This window comes from Pelobates fuscus, chromosome 11 (genome assembly GCF_036172605.1).
Source record: "Pelobates fuscus isolate aPelFus1 chromosome 11, aPelFus1.pri, whole genome shotgun sequence".
In the NCBI taxonomy this organism is placed as follows: Eukaryota; Metazoa; Chordata; class Amphibia; order Anura; family Pelobatidae; genus Pelobates; species Pelobates fuscus.
The window spans coordinates 104,882,082-104,902,019 of NC_086327.1; the positions used below are offsets into that span (position 1 = coordinate 104,882,082).

The 19,938-nt window shown below is 39.4% G+C and overlaps 1 protein-coding gene across 1 annotated transcript in view; it reads right to left on the reverse strand.

Moving 5' to 3' along the window:
• The window catches only part of C1QTNF12 (C1q and TNF related 12), an 84,317-nt gene that overhangs the window by 38,911 nt on the left and 25,468 nt on the right, over positions 1-19,938 (reverse strand). The gene's annotated exons all lie outside the window — the stretch shown is intronic.

Here is a 19,938-nt window from a genome sequence, read left to right on the forward strand (position 1 = left end):
TGTGAATTTACATTTGAAGAAGAGTTGGCTTAATTTAATTGATTTCTCTGTTTTACTATCAGACATATTCACAAAAATTTGAAATCATGTTGTAATTTCAAAGTGAATTAACATTTTTACACAGCTATTTGTTTAATGTAGCTGTATTGGAATTGGACAAATATAATGTAGTATTTTGCTCCTTATCTACCTTAATATAGGGTAATTTGTTAATTTAATTACTAAAGTTGTCAGAGTGAAATAACGTACATTCAAAGTGAATTTCAAATTTACATATATATACATATACATATGTATGTGTCAGGGTTGGCTAGAGGTTCCTCAGCAAGGTGAGAGGCAGCGACCTAACAAAGGCAAAGACAGAGGGGTAGAAGAGTAAAGTAGGAACTAGGAAGTAACAGGACTAGACTGAGAAAAAGACTACAGGCTAGAAGTGGAACAAAAAATAAAACACACAATACCAGACACAGGCAAAGGACAGGCAAACAAGCAAGAGACTGGTATACGGGACAGAAAATTAGACAAGCCAGGGACTGGTACATGGGAAGGGAGTTAGACAAGCCAGGGACTAGTACATGGGACAGGACATTAGACAAGCCAGGGACTGGTACATGGGATGGGGAGTTAGACAATCCAGGGACTGGTACATGGGACGGGAAGTTAGACATGCCAGGGACTGATACATGGGATGGGAAGTTAGACACACCAGGGACTGGTACATGGGACGGGACGTTAGACAAGCCAGGGACTGGTACATGGGACGGGAAGTTAGACATGCCAGGGACTGATACATGGGATGGGAAGTTAGACACACCAGGGACTGGTACATGGGACGGGACGTTAGACAAGCCAGGGACTGGTACATGGGACGGGAAGTTAGACAAGCCAGGGACAGGTACATGGGATGGGGAATTAGACAAGCCAGGGACTGGTACATGGAACAGGAAGTTAGACAAGCCCAGGGACTGGTACATGGGACGGGAAGTTAGACAAGCCAGGGACTGGTACATGGGACGGAAAGTTAGACAAGCCAGGGACTGGTACATGGAACAGGAAGTTAGACAAGCCCAGGGACTGGTACATGGGACAGGAAGTTAGACAAGCCAGGGACTGGTACATGGAACAGGAAGTTAGACAAGCCAGGGACTGGTACATGGGACGGGAAGTTAGACAAGCCAGGGACTGGTACATGGGACGGGAAGTTAGGCAAGCCAGGGACTGGTACATGGGACGGGAAGTTAGGCAAGCCAGGGACTAGTATATGGGATGGGAAGTTAGACAAGCCAGGGACTAGTATACAAAATCAGGCAGAATGCAAGTCAGGGACAGGTACATGTGTTGAGTAGTAAGACAAGACAGGGACTGGTACACAGATTAGATAGTAAGAGAAGAAGGCAAACAGGACAGATCAGGTATAGAAGGGCAGGAAAAGCAAAACGCAGTCAGGTAAGCTGGATAAAATAAAAACAGCAAAACAGGAATAGAGCAAAACATCATAATGGATACCCCAAAGGGCTCGGATCAGCCAGAAAGTCCTCTGTACTTGATTGGTTCTGGGTTTGCGGGGAGCAATCAAGTCAGAAAAGTAGCACTTGTGATATCCACACGTATACTATAAATGCAAACAATCAGAAGATCAGGTGGGTCCGAAACAAACAGACAACTGTCTGGAATCGCCCCAAGATATCAGGTTCCATAAATCCACAGCAAGTAGTGTGCAGCAGTAGAAAGAAGTAGGTTTTCTGACAGTATTGGGAGGGACTAAATATAGATTGCTCTAATGATCTGCTCACTTTATTTGTATTCTTCTGTATGAAATAAAAGCTAAACTAAATAGAAATCCAGTTTTGCTACATAATAGCAGGGTAAGTAGGTTTGCTTCTGATTTTTAAAAGGCACATTGATCACTGGACCATGAAGTGTCTATTAAATTAGCGTAAGCCTGTTTAGTAAGATGGTGTTAGAGCTGGAAGGCTTGTGGGTTGGACAGGACACATCTCACCTCATCTTCTGTATTTCACCAAAACAATATGTAATGTGAGATACAATATGGAAATGAAGTCAATGGCAATACCCGAGGTGTTTCTATCATGTTTAGTGGACATGCCTTGATAGCGTACCAAACCCATCAATGGTCTGACCAAGTCCCCATCGCCAACAAAAATACACAGTTTAGAGTTAGTTGTCCAATTCCCTGTCATTTGTATATACTCCCACCCCCAACAGCGAAATAGTGGAAAAATACACCTTGGCAGAAGTTGGGATATATGTGTGTGTATATATATGCTATATAAGTTTTAGCATTTGAGTTCTACTGGATTTGTTTATTGGAGTTGAACTGATTAACAATAAAAACATGTCTATAAACTATTACACCGGCTCCAGAGAGCAATTAAAAGTGACTCTGAGTATCTGCGTTCAGCTTTTCTTGGCAAATTGCATAAAACGTGTTGTACATTTGTTAAATTTAACATATTGGAATTCAAAGTATAATTTTTTTTTTTTTTTTTTTTTAGCCACTTCCGAGCTTCTTTCTTCACAGCTGTAGTTAATGGGCTTCGATTCTACCTGACTTCAGCATTCCAAATACTGTGTGCCTGTCTAATATGCCTTTTTTGCATCCTGTAACACTTGGAGTCTGCCAAGGAGGTACATAGACAGCAAGAAAAGCTATCTCAGGTCCTACGAGAAATGAAGTGTCTGTGGCAACGAGTAAAATAATGAATTGGCTTCTGGATATATAAAACCTGTTAATGAAAACAGCATCAGAGAGGAAATACTTGACTATAGCACATAGTGTTAGCACAATAGGGGGCTGGTTATTTACTCTATGGGCTAGCGGGATTGATTTACATATTGTAGCTTTTCTTTCTCCAATCATATGAAATCTAGATCAAAAGGTTGTCCTGTCTCTGTTTGCTTATGAACAAATAAATATGGACTAGCTGCCCCACAAAGAGTTATATATCTACATGTATTTTTAAAACAGAATTTTAATGTTATCTTAACTACCATGGATGGAACTTCAGCAAATAACGTTCACTCCACTTAAATTAATTTCACTTTGTTTTGTAATAACATTCGAACAGAACAACATTTTGTTTCCTACAGAGAAACATTTTGCAGTAATTATCGGGTGGGCACTTTTTTTTAACCACTTTTTTTTTTTTTACAGTATTCTGCACATGAGCAAAGTAGGGCGACTGGTGAGCAACATATCTCAACACAAGTAGGCAAGAGTACCAATCTTAAATTCCTCCCTATAGGACCCACCACCACCATCAAATCTTGGGACTATTTAATGTCATGAATTATGCATTTAGACTCCAGAATGAACCATGATCCAGAATTTTGTGATTAATTAATTAATTAATCAGCTTGTAATTTTTAAGAACTAGATTGAGAACCCCTGGTGGAAACCATTAATACATTCCTTCATGTAACCCCTCGAAGGACCAATGAAAATCTATCCCATCATAACAATTTTTGCTTTAAGAGTTCTTTTTAAAAATAGAATTACCAAATCAACAAAGGACCGAGGGCCAGATAGCATTATTAATGCTGCTTACTAAGTAGGACATTCCATGCAGCAATAATATTTTATGGACCATATTGTGGTGATATCAAAGTATAACATTTGGTCTTTTAAGGGTTGAATATGCTTATAATTCTGAAATGCAAAATCAAATGGTACAGAAAGATGCCTCCCCAATACAAGTAGCAATAACTAAAAGAAGACGAAAGAAAGGGTAAGGGTTAATTAAAGGTCACAACCAAGAGGTAGGCAAGTGAGAAAGAAAAGGACGTCCATTGGAACATCAATACCTATCCCAAGACAAGGTTTCAATTGTAGGAGGAGTGGGATGTCAGGGATCCCAAATCGTACTTACGAAAACTTTGAGCCGGACCATATTATCCATACAATCATTCTACTACGTTTGCTTGCAGTGTGAAAAAGTAAAATGTTTCAGTTAGCTTCAGTTAATATGTCAGGAAGCCTGTGGATTATGGTTACTGATTTTGCTGAAGACAGTGATGAGAATTCATAGACAGTTTCCAGAAATGCAAAAGGTAACCTCTTGTCCCACCACCCTTTCAGAAGAAATCATTATGAGTTATTTGTATTATCTTTAATCTAAGTAAAGTTCTTCTTACCTCTGCCCTGTTTTGAATGCCTACTGTTGATGATTAGCATATACCGTGTATAATAACTTCCGATTCTGTCTATTTGAGAATCTACCAAATCTTAACTTCCCATCTGAAATTGCAAATCCACACTAAAGTCTAAACATGTATGTAGAGAAAGTAACCTTGCCACTGGCTTTTCGGCGGAGCCTGTTTGCCAGCCTCCTGCCCTGTGACTATGGCCCCTGTAATAACTCAGTTCGATGGGCCGATTCAAACCGCTTTGGTAGTTTGAAGTGCCGCTTCACCAACAGTTTATTACAGGGGCCAAAGTCACAGGGCAGGAGGCTGGAAAACAGGCTCCTCCAAAAGTCAGTGGCGAGGTTACTTCCGCCACAATGTATCCTACTTATTCTCGGCCAATTCTATCCATGTCTGGCACACGTAAAAACGTAACTTATTCCAGAACAACTTCTGGAGTACAAGTCACAGGCAGTAATCGAAAGGATGCCACTTGTCATTACCTAGAACCCTCAACTGAAGACATAAAGAAAATATGAAGAGATTCTTAAATCATTCCATGTAAACTGATTAATTCTATGTCAATTAAAAAAACATGCAAAGCATGCGTACACACTTTGGGCTCAGGCAATGGTCCTATGCCAAACAAAGAGATGATCTTGTGGGTCCTTTAGCTATTCCTCTGTCCTCTGTATCTCACACCATGTGATTTACTTCATGTCCACCATTACACAATGAACAGAAAGCAATTGACATGGCAGTTAGGAAGAGCTTTTGTGGTGGAAAATCACAATATAAGAGATATGAGAATAATTCAACTCAAAGGAAACCGATTGATCAATAAGGTCAATCAATCAATAAATGAAAGGTCTGGTGATATAAACTTATGAATGTGTTTGTCATTTTGAAAGCAAGTTTGAATGCGAGAATGGGTTTTATGTCACAACAATACAGTAGCTGGACTGTGGTACTACATAGCACGTTATTGGACAACTGCAAGACTCTTTGCCTCTTCTCGCAGAACTGTATGTAAACGAAGTTCTGACTAAGATGATATCTACAAAACACGTGTTATAAAAAGTTGTTAAACAATTGTCATTAGGTGTCATTAAAAGAGACACTGTAAGTACCAAAACCACTGTAGTGGAGCTGCAATGCTGAGACTGAATATCTCTGCTGTAGTCCTCTGAAGCTGGAAGGGAAGCACTGTTTAGTAGGTATAGCCCGTTCCCCCAGTAACTGGATGACACACAGTTCTGGGAGTCAACTGAGGTTTATTTCGTCACGCATGACTTTTATGCCCAGACTCCTACATGGGGTTTACAATACAATAAAACAGGGGTTTTAATCTCAAGATCCTCTGTGCCTGAGAGATAATTGCGTGAGAAAAAAACTCTAATCCAATTATCTCTCAGGTACAGAAAATCCATACAAAAATACAGTACACCAAAAGTGTCCCCACCATACTCAGGAACCCCACAAAAAGTACATCCCCGGATAGCCCCAGTCTAACATATCCAAAGGTCCTTCAGGTCAGTTTGGTGAAACGGGAATGCCATCGAGGTAAAGGTTTTACCGGCCAGACATGAGATGCTAGCCCAAAATAGTTCCAGGAGAATAGGTGTCCTGGTCATTTTCTGTTCATGGAGTTCCTGTGCGAACACCAAGCAAGGGAATCTCTTCATTTTAGGATAAAAATGATCCCCCTGTTCGGTAGTACATATCTCCCGAACATCGCTTGTATAGGTGGTCGGGAAATAGAACGGGTAGCGGTCTAAGTTTTACCGGCATTCATGCGAGTACCTAGCTGAAAATAGTTCCAGGCACTCGACGACCAAGTACTGCTGCCCACATTCGGGAGACAAGATGGCCGTCATTCTTATGTTTACCACGTGTGTTAGGTTATACAAAATGGCGGCCGCCCGGGGGTAGCATTCATTAATTACTTACCTTGCGGTTTCTCACTAAGTTGCTGGTGTACATGTTCTAATGGGGTACAGGGGTGGTCCTCGTTCAGGAGACTAATGGATATTGTTCATATGAAGTACTCCCAAATGGAAAAAGGGTAAAACATACAAAATGAGGGGGCAACACACGAAATAGGTGGCAAATTCTGCCACAACCACTTCATATTAATGTAATGTAGTGCATTAGATGCTGTGTGATTTGTCTGGCAATGTCTTTTCTGAAAAACATCAATGCTCACATTTTGCTTAAATCATACATTTAGTAGTTTAGGCACTAGAGGCACTTCCTCGTTGTACAGAGGCTTCATGTTCTGCCTCAACATGCACAGTATGATGGTGTCAAATGCATTTACTTAGTGTTTCTCTATAAAAAGAAGTTGATTGGTGGAATGTGGTGATTCCCAAGCATGTCCCTCATGCTTCTCTAGATGAAGAATTTGATTGGTGGAATGTGGTGATTCCCAAGCATTTCCCTCATGCTTATCTATATGAAGAATTTGATTGCTGGAATGTGGTGATTCACAAGCATTTCCCCCATGCTTCTCTTTATGAAGAATTTGATTGGTTGAATGAGGTGATTCCCAAGCATTTCCCCCATGCTTCTCTATATGAAGAATTTGATTGGTGGAATGTGGTGATTACCAAGCATGTCCCCCATGCCTCTCTTTATGAAGAATTTGATTGGTGGAATGTGGCGATTGCCAAGCATTTCCCCCATGATTCTCTATACGTTTGGCTTGGACAAAAGTCAACAGAAGTAGACTTGTGCCCAGCACAATAATTAGGTGCGTACAAATCGAGTCACTTGGAAACTTTTTTTTATTTCAGGCAATGATGCCATTGCCCACTGTAAAATATAGTGTATTGCAAAATATTATGGGCATATTTTTCAGGACAGTGATAGGAGAATTTTCACACCATTTGTTTCCCACATCAAGTGAGAAGATGTAAACAATAGAGGGAAAAAGATGAGAAGCACTAATATATATATATATATATATATATATATATATATATATATATATATATATATGTATTCCTGACACTATAGTGCTAGAACGCAGAATTAGGTCTCTGGACCCCCTCTCTCCAGAGGTTAAAGGTGATTTTACTCATCTTTTCTCCCACACCACTCTCTGTGGCTGGCCTTGCCTCCATTTCTGAGATCATCACTTTTGATGATCTCAGCCAATCCAATGCTTTCCCATAAAAAATATTTTTAAGGCTATTGTGCATGCGCAGCAAAATGCCATGCTGCGCCAATCAATGCATCTCTACAGGGAATGTTCAGCGCCTCCATGCAGAGCGTGGAGATGCTGAATGTAGGTAATGCACATTGTGCACTGACACAGGAAACACCTCTAGTGGTCGTCTGAGAGACTGCTACTAGATGTGTTACCAGAATGCAATGTAAACACTGCCATTTCCATGAAAAGACAATTTTACAATGCTAAGAATATAGACAGAGACAGGTTATAGACTCCAGAACCACTGTTTTTGAAAGTTCATTGTTAGAATGGTTATGAGTACTTCATCATTACAGCATTAGCAAACTGGCATACTATCACTCAGGCTTAAGAAACATGCAGTATACTCTTCCAAATATAGTCTCTACATCAATGCCAAAAAATCTTTAGTTGTCTCCCCAGGCTGGGAGGGGTTAAAGTATGTTGAGGTTCGAGGGAGCTGATTATTGCAAATGTGTGCTTTCCCCATTAGTGAAATTAGGGTGTGTTATGGAATTTGCCGGAGACACTTCAAACAGGATGCAATAAAACACTGCAATAAGGAAAATGGCTATTGGGCATGACTTCTGTGCTTGTAAAAAGTCTATTTTATTTGTAATAATAAAGAAATGAACAATGATTTCTTCTTAGTAAAACATAAAAAGGGCCAAGATCAGGCTTATGCAACTTATGTAATAATATTATTAATTTTGTCATTTATATAGTGCCAAATTATTCAGCAGCGTTTTACTGTATTATAAAGGGGGAATTCTACAATAAATCAGACAATAACTATCAGACAATAAATCAGAATGTTATAGGAACAATAGGTTGATGAGGACCTTGCTCAAACTAACTTACAGTCTAGAGGAGGTGGTGTATGAAAACACAATAGGAGGGGCATCGTAGGGGATAGCAACCAAATGACAAGGTGGGAAAGTAGCAGAACTGGAAGGTGAGAGTTGAGTGTGGGCCTTTTAAGACAGAGCAAGAGACAGGTTTGTGAAATAGAATTTAAGCTAGGAGGTCATAAGCGTTTCTGAAGAGATGGGTTTTGAGGGACATCTTAACCCCTTAAGGACACATGACATGTGTGACATGTCATGATTCCCTTTTATTCCAGAAGTTTGGTCCTTAAGGGGTTAAATGATTGAAGACCAAGGAAGAGTCGGACGGGTGCAGGTAGGCTGTTTCAAAAGAAAGGAGCCACCCACGAGAAGTCTTGCAAGCGCGAGTTAGAACTAAGGATGTGAGCACCGGCATAGAGAGAGGTCGAGAAGGGACATACCTAAAAATTAGTGAAGAAATGTAACAGGAGCTAGAGATGTTTAGAGCTTTATAGGTAAGGGTTAGTATTTTAAATTGAATCCTACAGGGTACAGGAAGCCAATGTAAAGAGGGACAAGAAAGGCATCTGTTCTAGGACAGTGGGAAAGAGATCAGGAGAGGAGAGATATATCTGGGTGTCATCAGCTTGCAGGTGGTAGCGGAATCGAAAGGAATTAATCATTTTCTTAAGAGAGGCAGTATAAATAGAAAACAAAAGGGGACCAAGAACAGAGATTTGGGGGACTCCAACCGAGACAGGATGAGATGAGGAGTTGTCATTATGAAAGGAGACACTAAGTGAACGTTGGTCGAGATTGGAGGAGAACCAAGAGAGGACAGTGTCACTGAAGAGCTTGAAGAAGGTGGCCATGACCAAAAAGCAGAAGAAAGGTCAAGAAGAATTAGTATAGAGTAGTGGCCTTTGGATTTAGCTGTGATTAGGTCATATGTTACTTTAATCAGAGTAGTCTCAGTACAGTGCTGGAAAAATAGGTAGATAAAACATTTGTCTGGAATGTGGTTTTGACCTAAAATTGAGATAGAAAGCCGGGTATAGACAAGTTGTTCTAGAAGGTTAGAGAAAAAAGAGAGCAGTGATATAGGATGGTAGATGAAAAGGGAAGACAGGTCAAGAGATGGCTTTTTTAAGACAGGTAAGGGGAGCAGCTCCTGAGCGACCCCAGTCAAGCTTCGATGACTGGGGAAGAAGTGTTCAGGGTCTCTGCAAGCGGCTAGGAAGCAGATTGGGTGGTACTAGATCGGAGAACAGAAGCTATATCACAGTAGGCATAAGTGAAAAAAAATGGATAATTATAGATTAAAAAAAGGATACCAGGTCTGACAAATATCAATTTCTGCTGAGGTATGCAAAGGTAGGATCTGATTTTGGTGTAAATTACCTTGGTTCAGGCTGCTGCTGCTGGTGTAATGATTTAAAGAAATTTTCTACTTATTTAGATAGGTGGGTGGACACCTGGATACAAATCCCCAGGTAAATTCAGCTGCTGTGGATGACAACTCTCTAGACCAGGGATAGGCAACCTTCGGCACTCCAGCTGTCGTGGACTACATCCCCCATAATGCTCTTACACCCATAATGCTGGCAAAGCATCATGGGAGGTGTAGTCCAAAACAGCTGCAGTGCCGAAGGTTGCCTATGCCTGCTCCAGACTCTCAGCCAGATATCTGCATCAACTCACTTGCCAGAGTCTTCCCATCTCTGTTTTTAGAAGAGACTTACAATCTGTTTACACACATTACAAACCAAGTGTTTCAAACAACATCTGCGTGCATATTTAAATAGCCAATAGAGCCAGGGGTGAATTTTTCCCTCTTACCCAAGCATGAAAACCTCAGTAGCCCACACACTTACACTGTCTATATAAACAGGGCTGGAATAGTCACTCGTCAATTCCACAGAGCCAACCAGCCATCAGTAATGAAGGTTTTATCTGCTACAAGATATCTAGTATAGATAAAATATAAACCACCTTTTCTTTAATGGTACTATCCTATTGCTATCTTCCTGCATTTGCGTCTTCCATAGACAATCTTTTGCCATGTTTTCTTTTTCCTTGTATTTCCTTGTTTATTGCACAGAATTCAAGAAATGATAGACACACATGGAAACAATTGTGTACAGTAAGCATGAAAAAAACATTATGAACAAAGAGTAACAAACATGGATTTATAGTCTAACCCCTACCCTGCTGACAGACACTGCCGCTCTATATCGATATTATTTGACAATTTGTATTCATCCTATCTCAGAAATGTGATCATGGAGGCCAGCAGGGAAAGGGTGTGCTAACTTTACTTTTCTGTATAGATAGCAGCTATTAGGCTTTAGCCAATTTTCTATTTTCTATTTTGACAGTTCATTAGGTGCCCTTGAAGGCACAGATTTAGGGTCTCACATAAAACTAATAGGTATTGGGTGGTATAAACGGTAGGTGTGCTCTTAGCCAGGCTCCCTCAAACTCCGGCCCTCCAGATGTTGCTGAACTACAACTCCCATGATTCTTAGCCTATTTCATTCATAGAATTATGGGAGTTGTAGTTCTGCAACATCTGGAGGGCCGGAGTTTGAGGAAGCCTGCTCTTAGCAGACATTTAGGTGCCCTCGAAAGCACAGACTTAATGATTACTTATAGCTAACTTATACCTTAGTTCCGCTCTACCTTATATCGTTAATCATTTTACAAGGTATCCTATGCTCCGTCTGTAATCTACCTACTTATTCTAACATTGCTCTATCTATACTCTCGTAGTATATTCGCTTTTGCTAATTTATATACTGCTGCTAGAGGAATATTGTCCCGTGTTCTAGATGCTTATTTTTCTAGTCATTTAGGTGATATCCCCCCGCCTTTGAGATCCATCTAGTACAATTTTCACTTGCTATAAACGAGATATGTGGTAGCTGCACTGGTTATCGTTGTAGATTGCTACGTTGTTTCTGTGTTGCACTTTCTATTCTGGGACCTGATTTCATTGTTATTATTTTTTTAACATAATTTTTTGTTACAACATATCTCCGATATGGCTATCTAGCAGTATGTTTCTATTTATAATCCTAGTGGCTTTCCCACTCACATTCTTTCGTCTATATAGCAATTGTAGACAGCGGATTCTCTACACAATTTTTGTTTTTCCCCCTGTGTTCCCGTGTCTTTCAGTCACTTCGAATTTTAATTGAACCTATTAAATGTTATATTTTAATAATTTTGTCTATATAAGTGGTACTATGTAGAGAAGAAGGTGGGATGTGAGGGATTTCATGAAAATTTGGAATAAACTAAGTATTATTATGAATGGTCCTATCTTAACCCCTTAAGGACCAAACTTCTGGAATAAAAGGGAATCATGACATGTCACACATGTCATGTGTCCTTAAGGGGTTAAAGGTGCTGTTTTACAGATATAAAACACAGATTTCTCAAAAATATGCCTTGATTTAATATTTTTGGATCAGCTTTTGAAATATTTTATTCTCTCAAAATATTAAAATATATAAAATACATGATATATAAAAAAATGATATTAATATATAATTTTTTTTTATTTTTTACAATCTTTATATTCACGTAAATTAAATACAGATGAAATAGAAAAACAAAGACGATGAAAATCAGCAATGTAATACATAGCTGGCTTTGATCGTTATTACCACTTTAGAGAAACCAACCACGTAACACAATTTTGAAATATTTTTCAAATATTAAATCATTTGATAAGCTTGTCCAAAAACATTAAATGGAGGCCATGGTGTGCAAATATATTTGATCAATATATTAGTTCATCAATAACACACAAAATATTTTCTAAGCCTCATTTGCAATTCTGGAAAGAAAGACATTTGTAAAAAATGGTTGGCTTCCTGTTTTACGTGAGTACTGTCTAGAATTAGTCTGGCCTGCAATGAAATTTAATGGGACAAAATCTGACATGGCTCAATAGTTATTTCAAGTTTAGTTTTTTGATTAAAGATAATAGGTCTGACGTCCCTAAAGTAGTTTCTTTTTTCCATTTTCCATTTTAAAATGACATTGTTTTCATAAAATCTTAATTAGCCTTTTCACTGTTTCCAAAGGATCTTCATCATATTAGACGAACAGTGCTGTTACCGAAAACCAAATTTTTATAGGCAGTTGCATATTGTGTATATTCCAACCACTAAATAAGGACCCAATTTTGACTTCTGTCTAAGGGGTTATAAAGCCCTGCCCTAAAGCAATATTTAATCTACAGCAGTATGAAGGTATGCAGCAATTTAACCATTTGTAAATTTTAAGTCTAAAGTATACTATAACGTAACGTCCTTTTTCTTAACACTAATATTTTGATCTATGCAATATGCATGCCTGTAGAAGTTATATATTCAGTCTTCAGCAGAGAAACCAAACTCAGATCTAATCTTACTATCGACTAAAGCTGAAGAATCTTAGAAACATAGAAACATAGAATGTGACGGCAGATAAGAACCATTCGGCCCATCTAGTCTGCCCAATTTTTTTTTTAAATACTTCCATTAGTCCCTGGCCTTATCTTGTAGTTAGAATCGCCCTATGCATATCCCATACATGCTTAAACTCCTTTACTGTGTTAACCTCTACCACTTCAGCTGGAAGGCTAATCCATGCATCCACTACCCTCTCGGTAAAGTAATACTTCTGGATATTATTTTAAAACCTTTGTCCCTCTAATTTAAGACTATGTCCTCTTGTTCTGGTAGTTTTTCTTCTTTTAAATATAGTCTCCTCCTTACCTGTGTTGATTCTCTTCATGTATTTAAATGTTTCTATCATATCCCCCCTATCTCAGTATCCGAGTCCACTTACTGTATGTTTTATATCTGATTGTATAAAAACATTAAATATTAAAAAACACTTTTTAAACCCATCTTTACTTTAAGCTATTAAATATTCTAACGCACACACAAATATTTTTTCCATGATAGAATGTATTTAACATTCCACTTGCTGAGAGACACTGGCCATGGTGATGCCAACACCTGAATCAAGCTGTGGAACATTTGTTAAGAATTGGGGATATATGATGCCCAGTACTGATATTAAACACAGACAAGCAGGTTGTATATTTACCAACGACAAACAGTAATTCATTCTCCACCCAAGTGGTATTGTGAGACTGAATGACTGCTGGATGCAGCCCCATTGCACAGTGATTATTTAATTACTACGGCACGCAGAAGCAGTCACAGTTCTGGCTGGCTGGTCGTTTCTTTGTTTTGGCAGCATTGTATCGAGCCACTAAGGCTCTGTTGCCAATTCAGGTACTGTGTGATTGCCAGAGCTCTCGCAGACTGAAACCCTAGTTAAGTATAGAGCAGCACAGACGAGGTGGCACTGGTAAAAAGCACACAATCACACACTGCAAGGGATCATGTTAATGCCACTGTCGCTGATTCATAAATGCATTAATGCGATGTATAACACAGGCGTTGCTCTGCTGGTGACACCTACTGGGACTGAACAGTATGACAGAAGTTTGTCATCAGGCCCATGAGATGTCAAAAGTCACACTTCACACACTACGCTAAGATGCACAAAAGGAATGTATCGTAAGAACCTCTAAGGCACAGGGAATTCTGCTAAGCTAGGGCTCAAATTGAATCCAACGTTTCATCCCGGACTTCACTATTACAATAAATAAAATAAATAGCAAGTGAAAGATATGTTGTCATGGACATGCCCCATGTCCGTATATTTAAACGCTGTGTGTTATACAGTAATGTTTAATGGGACATGTAAAAAAATGTAAAAAAAAAAAAAAAAATAGAACATAGTTTCTATTTAAAGCCAAATCTGTTTCACAGATCAGTATCTTAATTGAGTTCTATGATCACTGATGGCATTTATTCACTGAAATGCCATCTGATTCCCATATCCCAGTTAAAGTGGCTCTGTCATCACAACAACATTTCTGAGTATTTCATAAAGATAAAATCTTTATGAAATACTTATATTGACTGTGTTGGAATTCCACTGAAATTCCAACGCCATCAAGAGATAGCACAAGACAAAGTAGGGACTAATTTGTCTGATGGTAAAGTTCAAAGGCTGACAAAACTTGGCTGTTACTAACGATGGCTGTGGGACCCAGACACCTTCTCGTCCTTGCAGGATCCTTTGGAGACCTCCGTGCTGTACTCTTGCACATGCACATAAATACAGCAGTGTTGTGGCTCCAGGTGGCATGAGGCACAAATTGCTGAAGAAAAAAGATGGCGGCACCTGGAAAGGAGAAGGTGAGCTCAACTCCATCAGCTGCATCCATCACCCACCGCAAACCTAACTGGGATGTCACAAAAGGTGAAAGAGCTGTTTTAAAAGATGTATCAGACATAGATTGTGGGCATTTGAGTCTTTATAATTAAATATATCACAGAGTGGGCTACTCAGTAAGTTGAAAGTCATGGTGCATTTGGTTAGTTGACAATTATCTTATACAAATTGGAACAATTTAGCAGAGTGGAAAAAATATTCAAAAAGACCAAGTTAGACATTTTGTTTATTTTGAATTCTAAAAGTTCATTGCTAGCTCACTACCACTCACAATTTAGTGACAAAATCCTTGGTTTACTATTCAAATATATTTTATAGAAAAACTAAACTTTAAGTAATCTTAAAGATCACAAAATGGCTTGAAATCTGTTCATTTAAGTTTCAAAAATGTTTCCTTCATTAAAAAACAATTTTTCCTTAACATTTTTCTATATATACCTAAAATTGTATAACTATATCGAATTTGAGAGATGATTTGTAGAACATATAGAACACTATTTTTCTACGTCTTTGTTTCTCACAAAAATGTTTTTTCTCATATGATTATACTTCTTTGTTACACCGCTGACTGCGCTGTCTCTCTCAGCAAATGATCTAGCCCGGCATTGCTCAGGAAAGCTAATGGAAGCTCTTGCTTAGGGAACCACATAAGAAGTAATGCTATTTTAAAACAGCTTGACTACTTGTAAAGGAGGGTGACAGGGCACTCCTGGTACCATAACCACCATAACCACTACAGTTAGAATGTAGTGGTTATTGTGGCAAAACTAACCTCCCTATGGGCTCCTGGACGAGCCTGCTTGCAAGCCTCTTGCCACACAACTATGGGCCCTGTAAAAGCCATATGAAAAGACTTAGTTCGTGCCATTTTCTCATGCTGTTCGGGAGCCGAACAGACACACGAACTATGGACCACACGGGAGCTTGTTAAGCCCTATCATCACCTCTAAACGAATCTAACCGCAGTGTTCTAATTGTTTGTCTGGGTGGCCGCAGTTCGTATGAACAACCACGAGGCAGCGGCCATCTTGTTCCCGCGATCGCAGGCAGTGGTGTTTGGTCGTCGAGTTCATGGAACTGAAATCAAACATCATCGCCTGCGTTTGGTTCTGTAGTTCTGCGTTTTGGTTCTGTAGATCCTAGAACAACACTGTTCGGTTGAATTATTTGTCTGGATGAGGGGAACAAGCTCAACGGTTCAAATATAGACTACATTTGTTAATTCTTTCAGTTTTATGTTACAAAAGTTGACCGACCGCTAGCACTGATTTCATGGAACTGTTTTTGGCATAGGATCATGTGTGCGGTCGGTCAAATAATTGACTTCCATGAAAAACCCAAACCCCTGAACCGATCTAGGTGATTTTTGGATATGTTGGTCACCCAGATCAGGGCTATAAGGGGATGTGAGGTTTGTGGTTTGTGGGGTTTTTATGTGTTTTGGGGGTACTTTTGGGATGTTTGTAAATTGTATGTTTTTTGTACATGAGAGATAATTTAAATATATGTTTGCTTCTCAGATAATTATCTTTCAGTCACAAAGGATCCTGGGAGGGTTTTCCCTGTATTCTTGTATTTAAAAACCCCTTGCATGGGCTTGTGGCCTCTAATAAACAGATGACTCCCGGCTAATGTGTGGGGGGAACAGCTATACTGCTATATCACTTGCTCTTTTACTGGCTATACAGCGATATTCTCTTGGAGGAGAGGCCTTCCCACTGGGAGCTGTATCCAGGTGTTTAGTCCAGGGTGGGAAGGGACTGCGAGACCCAAGCCAACCTGCGGCGGTTAAGGGGGCTACAGTGGTTATGGTGTCCAGTGCGGTGCTTATGGTACTCGATGAGCACTAAGAAGCGTGATTGGCAGAGGTACCCAGTCGGGGTGCCAGGCGGTCCTCCACAGTTATGGTGCTTGGGGTGTCCCTTTAAATACAACCTTTAAAGGACCTCAATAAAGTGGTCTGGGAGCAGTGACTGTTTACTTTTAAAACTGCAATCTAAAACTTTAATGTTTAGTGGGTGTTTTGATTGCAGGGTGTCTTCCTGACAGCCACTAGAGGAGCTTAAAATCAATAACCAAGTCAGACACAGTTATTTAATCAAATACTGCTCATAGATAGCATTTAATTGACACAGTGTGGCGTTTTTCCATGCATGCCCACTAGCCCCTCAATGCTTCTCTATAAGGAAGCATTGGATTGGCTGAGATCATCAGTCTGAAAGCCAAGGTGGTGGGGAGGCTGCAGTAAGACCAGTGTCTTAATGGAGTAAAGGTAAGTTAAACTACTATAGGTGTGTGAACACTTTATTTAGGCTAACGCTATAGTGCTAGGAGTACATGTTTGTATTCCTAACACTGTTCCTTTAAAACAAGTTGGACAATGCACGTGACAAGTGCCATGAATTTTAATACTCGCAGTACCAAACTATCCTTACCTTGATACTCATTGGTTAGGCAATAGTTGTACATGTCTCTTCTTTTATTTTAATTTTTATTAAGAAACCCCCTCATAGATCTAAGACACCCTGCAGGGGTAAACTGTGTGCTGAATTCTTGAACCACTAAACTTGATTTCTCCCAAGGCTGAAGAGTACCTGCTTCCCTTTGCAAAGGGAACTGAAAATGTGTAGCTTGGCTCTGAAATGTGTACAAAAGTAACAACAGATCGTCCTCTGAAATGATCACTCTGGTTGGAACCTGTAAGTTAAAGCATCACAGTTTACTTTGAAATCGACACTTCCCAACCTAGTCGCCCTAGCATGTAACCCGCACTGGGGGGGAAAAAAATCAATGCAAGTAATCTCAGCCGCTGTGACAGAAAAAAGCCATGAACTTGTGTTTTCTGACATTTACCAAGTGAATAAAATGTTATATTAAATAACAGCATCAGGCTTAGATTACCTTTGCTGCGTGTGCCATGTTGGATTAGTGAGTCGGTTTCTGATTGCTACAAAGTATCTAACAGCATTTTTCTGCAAATCCCAACCTCCTGTAATTCGGGAATCCAGTTGAGGATTCTGTGGAGTCTCAGTCTGGATCTTTTAAACTATTAAAGGGACACTATAGTGTCAGGAAAACCGCTTGGGTCCCCCTCCCTCAGGGTCCCCCTTTAGCTACTCACCCTTTCCCCCCGCCGGGCTCCCTTACCTCTCATCCACCGCCGACGTCAGCATACTTGTCTGACATCACTGGCGCCGAATGCATATGCGCGGCACTGCCGCACGCGCATTCAAAGTGTCCGTAGGAAAGCATTTTTTTTTTTTTTTTTTTTTTTTTTTTTTCAATTCTTTATTTTTGATGTGCAAATACATAATACAAGAATGCGAGAGGTGCTCCAATAGCAGTCCTCAAGCTTGTCCCACGTGGAACATGTGGGGTACATGGATATCAAGCACATTTTTTTAATTTTTATCAGGCGTAAACAATTGGATTTAAACATAGATTGAAGATATATTAACGTTAGTTAATGCTATTCAGTATTGACAACATATTGGGCTAATCACAATGCTGTATCATACATATTCAGTGGCAGTAGATATTACTGCCTAGTTTATATTTGTATGCAAAAGGTAACATTGATATGCATCAACACAAACATAAGTTTATATTCAGGTTATCAGACGGTGTACAATTCGTGGCATATGTACTGAAAGTATAACCGTTTGATAAAAGATTAAAGCACTATAATTGCGTGGGTGTATGTCAGGAGGATAAGGCTCAAAAAGGTAGGTCGAGTTGATAGACATACTGTATGTAAATGCTGATTAAAAGCCAGCCTATACATATGTTAAACGATGTAATAAACTGATAGGTTTAAGCCCTGTGTTAACAGATTTTTTTCCACCTAGTTAAACAGTAGCACCCTTTACAATCATAAGATATGACAGGCTAACAGTAGTTGTTTTAGCTATAGAAGGAGGAAAGCATTTTTTAATGTAATAATATGCCTCACATATAATATACCCACACATAATATGCCTCAATCATTGCCAATGCGCCTCTAGTGGCTGTCCGGAAGACAGCCACTAGAGGCTGGCTTAACCCCAGATGTAAACATAGCAGTTTCTCAGAAACTGCTATGTTTACATGAGGCAGGGTTAACCCTAGAGGGACCTGGCACCCAGATCACTTCATTGAGCTGAAGTGGTCTGGGTGACTATAGTGTCCCTTTTTAAAGTACAAATAAGTCAGTGCAAGACAATGGGTTGAAAGGATACACTACGGATTATAGTGGATAAATCCTTAAATTTTAATTTTGACATTCAAAAAAATGTGCCAACATGCACCCTCAGTGAGTGCCATGTATCATGGTATCAATAGGACAAAAGATAGGACTGAGCACTGGTATGAAGTCCAAAGGCAAATTTTACTGGACACGAACAACGTTTTGGCTCATTCTCTCTATATATACTGTAACATGAGTCTTAACTCTGTGACCAGAAATAGGTAACTGTAAATGATGGAGAACATAATGATTGATATGGCAGGTCAGCCGCAGAGATGGCAGTAAGTGGGCAGGTTATAAGTATGTTAATCGAATATTTCCGCATTTTACATTTTAGTAACTCATTAAGAACACATGACGGAAATGTTCCGTCATGCTGGCCTTTAATTTCGGAAGCTGTGTCCTTAAAGGATTAATAGCTATTTTGAGCCTCACTATGATATTTTACAAATTATTTGTGAGATTACTTTGAAAGGAGTTCAGTCTGAAGTTTCTACTGCGTGTCAGCCAGTTCTTCGGAAAGCAATTTTGTTACCACCAGTCGAGAATAGTTTAGGAAGAAAAAAAAATCCCATCCATAATCAATTGCTTTGCTGCTGGTGAAGGCTTATGAAATACTCGCTTGGTTGGGTCTTTCTGCATTATCGGCCCTACCATCCATTTCATTCTAGCTATTTGTCTATCACACAACTCTCGTTCACCCCCCTGGGGTTCCAGATCAAACAACTCTCAGTCCTGAGGTCATTTAACATGTCAAACCGAAGAGTTGGTGTCTTTATTGTTGTAATTGCCAAGAATCCTGCCGAATGGGGAAAGTTAATTTGATTTGATATTAAATATTTTATTTTTTCACACCCTATTTCCCTCACCAAACTATATCACATCTTGTAACTTTTTAATCCTTACTTGATTCTTGCTTCACCCCTTACACTTCTCCGGGATTTTCTCCTGGAAATCTCTGAAAAGGCCTTTTCTTCTGTAAAACACTGTTTGGCACTTGTTAGGAACCTCACGTCAGAATAATCCCTAGTGACACCTAAATTAAAAAAATAGATCTATATACAAGAATTCCCGTGACATGCTTTCCTTCATACCCAGAGGCGCAATGTAACCTTTTAACCTATTTTTCTCAAACAGAATCATTATCCTGCCACCAAGTGTAAGACTCGTATTTGTTATAATTTAGATGTCCTATTCTAACCTTAAAGGAGAGCTATAACGTCTACTAAGAGTATTGC